This window comes from Cebus imitator, unplaced genomic scaffold (assembly GCF_001604975.1).
Source record: "Cebus imitator isolate Cc_AM_T3 unplaced genomic scaffold, Cebus_imitator-1.0 Scaffold407, whole genome shotgun sequence".
NCBI classification, from domain to species: Eukaryota; Metazoa; Chordata; class Mammalia; order Primates; family Cebidae; genus Cebus; species Cebus imitator.
In genome coordinates, this window is record NW_016107722.1 from 1527751 (window position 1) to 1532227 (window position 4477).

The following is a 4477-nucleotide window of genomic DNA, read 5'->3' on the forward strand; positions in this document are numbered from 1 at the left end:
TCACTGCAACCTCCGCCTCCTGGGTTCAAGTGATTCTCCTGCCTCAGCCTCCCGAGTAGCTGGGATTATAGGCACCCACCACCACGCCCCACTAATTTTTCGTATTTTTAGTAGAGATGGGGTTTCATCGTGTTGGCCAGACTCGTTTTGAACTCCTGACCTCAAGTGATCTGCCCGCCTTGGCCTCCCAAAGTGCTAGGATTATAGGCATGAGTCACTACACCCAGCCTGTTGCCATTGTTACATACACACACACACACACACACACACCATTTTGTTATAAGCACCACCTAACATGGTGTCTGACAAAAGTAGTGGCTAAATATTTTCTAAATAATAAGTGTTTTCACTAAATCAATTATGAGGTTTTTTTTTACATTTTAATGGCTGTATAGTATTCATTCCTTCACACGGACATACTATAAGTTATTCCAGTTGTTAGGTAAGTTATTTCAACTGTTAAATAATATGAGCAATGCTAGAATGAACATCTTCATAGGTACATATGTGCAGACACATCCACTTTGATTCACTCACATTCTCTTTCTGGGAAAAACACTCTTGGCATTAGGCACAACATCTCATGTGGCTCCCCAAGTTCTGACTGTGGCTGGTCTTTGGAGAGTTATCTTTTCTCCAGTCTTCTCACTCTTCACCCTCTCATTAGCTGACCTCAGCTCCAAGCACAATGTGTGTACTGACTGGTCTGCAGCTGTCTTTCAGATCCCTGCTTCCAACCCAGACCTCTGTCCTAGGCATTCGCTGATTACTGGATGTCTCCACTTGGGTATCCGAAGGGACCTCAAAGAACACGTCTGAAACCGAAGGCTCCCCTGCTCTTCCTTACTTCCTCCAAGACCTCCCACATGCCCATGTCTCTCACTATCATTATCTCAGTGATAATCTCTGCTGCTGTGATTCCCAGACACCCAAGTTCCCAAACAGGATTGTCCTGGACTAACCTTCACCCAATTGTCCTCTTCAGCTACTCCCTCTTAAATCTCTCTGCTGTTCCCTTGTCTCAGGCTCCACTGCCACTGACCTAGGTTCAGCCTCATTATTCCCCCTGAATTAATACAATAGCCTCTTAAGCTGCCCATCCTCCAGCTCTGATTACAACCTACAATCCCCTGTTTGAAATCCTTCCGCCAGCTTTTCACAACTTCCATATCAGTTCTTGGGCAGGACAAATGTGTGGCTTTCTGTGGTCTGGCCTCTGCCTGTCTCTCTAGCCCTCTATCACCACTACCCGCCTCTCCAACATGGGATCCACCTATATTAGAGCTTTTATTCCATGTGCTTCAAATATTTGTTTACATTACCTATACCTCTCCCTAGACTTGAGGACAGGGGAGTCTCACTCATCTTTATACTTCAGCATGCAACACAGTTAAATCCAAGGAAACAAAACCTTAACAAAGCCACTTGGAAGATCTGTGTTCTCCCCATCAATGGCAAAGACTGGTGACAAGGAAGGAAGCTATGGGTGCTGTCTTCTGGGGAGTCTTCTCAGGGCAGGCAGGACCTCACTTCTGGGACTCACTTGGCCTGGTCCCCTGTGAGTGGAGACAGGGCCTGACATTCATGAAGTATCCTTTATGTCCAACCCTTCAGAAGCTTCTTCTGATGCCAAGGGGCCCAACTCAGAGCCCACATCTCTACGTCTGTGACTTATCTTTGGTAATGAAATTTCCAACAATGAAATACTCACTGAAGTAGAGCTTCATAGGGATGTTCTTACACTTGGACAGTAAAAATAAATGAGAATAGGGTAGGGGAAGAGGAGAAGCATGAAGTTTAACTCCTTAGAGACCACCAAGACCTTGATGTCCTTTAAGACATAATTTCCATAGTTGCGAGTGCCGGGGAACGGATGCTTACCTACTCCATGTAAATTCCTCTTTGCAGCGTAGATGGCTGGAGCTCTTTGCTATGCTTGGGAGGGAACCACACAAATGTGTTAGATCTGAAGCAGGGGGTGGCAAATTATGGCCCGCTGGCCAAATCCTACCCACCATCTGTTTTTGTATGGTCCATGAGCTAAGAAAGAGTTTTACATTGTTAATGAATGAAAAAAACAAAAGAATATTTTGTAGCCACAAAAATGGTATGAAATTCAAATTTTGGCGTCCGTGAATAAAGTTATATTGGAATGCAGTCACGCTCATTCATTTACATATTGTTTAAGGTGGATTCCACACAAGAATGGCAGAGTTGAGTAGTTACAACGGAAACCATGTGACCTGCAAAGTCTGAAAGATTTACTATCACGCGTTTTCCAGAAAAAGATTGCCAACCCCTGATCTGGAGTACCAAACACCTGTGAACAACAGAAAAATAAGGACATAAAATGCAGGCCAAATAGGGTTAGTGAAAGCAGTGATTCCTTTATTTCATCCGAGAATTCACATATAGTCACGTGCCACATAAGGATGTTTTGGTCAGCGATGGACTGTATATATATGATAGTGGCCTCATAGGGCCCCATACCCTATTTATAGTATACCTTTTCTATGTTTTAATAAGTTTAAATACACTAACACTTACCACTGTATCACAGTTGCCTACATTATTCAGTGTAGGTTTGCAGCCTAGAACAATAGTCCATACTGTACAGCTAAGGTGTATAGTAAGCTATACCATCTAGGTTTGTGGAAGTACAATCTATGACGTTCACAAAAGGATAGAATCGATTAAAGGTGCATTTCGCAGAAGGAATCCCAGTCGTTAAGCAACACCTGACAGTACTTCACTTTATCCTTTTCTCCCAAAACATCACTTTAGTTGTAACTGTCAAGGATATTTCAAATAATAATTACAGACATCCTACTTACCCTTATTCTCTTGGCTCCATATATATAGATATAAATATATTTTTTCACTTTTAATGAAGTAAATATGGCACCTAATTTAAAAAAGAATCAAATAGTGACAAACAGAAGGCTTATAATCTAAGCAAGAGTTATTTGTCTTTCTCCCTCCCACCTCCTCACTTAAAGAGACAATCACATATAAGTCTCTTTGCTATTTCTTTGGTAGTTACTTGACTAAAAATTGTGCTTAAATTGTTCCTTCTTGATTGATGAATTTCTATGTTATCTAGGCTGTGTTATGACAGATGAAGATTTAACTCATACTCCTCCTTCCTCCCAAGATACACGTTATCCCACAATTTTTAGTTAACTCAGTAATCAGTACCTACACTATGATTATGCAAATACTTCTCACCACAGAGGCAAATGATAGCTCGTGGCTGCCTTTTTTTTTTTTTTTAGAGACAGGGTTTCACTCCTGGGCTCAAGCTATCCTCCTGCCTCAGCCTCCTACATAGCTGGACTACAGGCATACGCCACCACACCTAGCTAATTTTTAAAAATTTTTTGTGGAGATGAAATCTCATTATGTTGCCCAGGCTGGGGGTCTGGAACTCCTGGCCTCAAGCAATCCTCCAGTCTCAGCTTTTCAAAGTGCCATGGTTATCTTTAACTTACACTCCCTTTTGTTCTGTTCCATGTATTTGAAAGCTTTAGAAGGGGAATGCTGTCCTGGTACTATAAGAAGTTCTAGGTCTCCGAAATAACGATCTTCCCTAAGCTCAGTACATTATCAGAGCAATTACACATTTAGAAAACAGATTATGCAGCACAGATATTGCTTTAAAAATAAAAGGTCTGTTCACAATTATAGGAACGTGAGTCTGAACTTTCCTTCCAAGTCATAATGCCTCTGTGGGGCTTTTACAGAAGGCAGAGCCTGGGATTTTTGCTTCCCCTCCTAGGATAAAGAGTACAAAGAAAAGGGTGAGGCAGGCGGTTCTGCATCCCTCATTTTTGTCTGCTTACACAACACCTAATCAAGAACAAATTCCCCAAACCTCCCTTCTCCAGTCTCCAAAAGTAAGAGAGTAAAGAATGCCGTGAGTGCTTGCTTTGGCAGCACATATACTAAAATTGGAACGATACAGAGAAGATTAGCATGGCCTCTGTGCAAGGATAACACGCAAATTCTTGAAACATTCCACAAAAAAAAAAAAAAAAAAAAAAAAACACAAAAAAAAAAAAAAAAAAAAAAAAAGGAACACCGTGACTCCCGGTCCACACATATCCCTAGATGAGATGCTAACTAATGCTTTGCAGGATTCTCAACAAGAACCAGCCAATTGCTCCTGCCTAACCTCAGAACTTTGCTTAGTGTGAGCCCAAGAGACAAAAGTGAACAGTGGATCAGAATCTAATCTACCTAAGTTGGGGGCAGTGGTGCATGCCTGTAGTCCCAGCTAATTGGGAGGCTGAGGTGGGAGGATTGCTTGAGCTCAGGGTTCAAGACGAGCCTGGTCAGCATGGCAAGATCCTATCTCTAAAAAAAAAACCAAACAAACAAACAAACAAAAAAAGAATCCAATCTACTCTTAGTGGAAAGATTCTAAAAATGTATTTATTTGTTTATTTTTATAATTTCAACTTCCATTTTAAATTCA

At 41.5% G+C, this 4477-nt stretch overlaps 1 non-coding gene across 1 annotated transcript; it reads left to right on the plus strand.

Moving 5' to 3' along the window:
- Positions 1-3920: 3920 nt before the first annotated feature.
- Positions 3921-4027, plus strand: LOC119468292. Its single transcript, XR_005196958.1, has one exon. It is a non-coding gene; the product is annotated as a U6 spliceosomal RNA (small nuclear RNA).
- Positions 4028-4477: the final 450 nt, after the last annotated feature.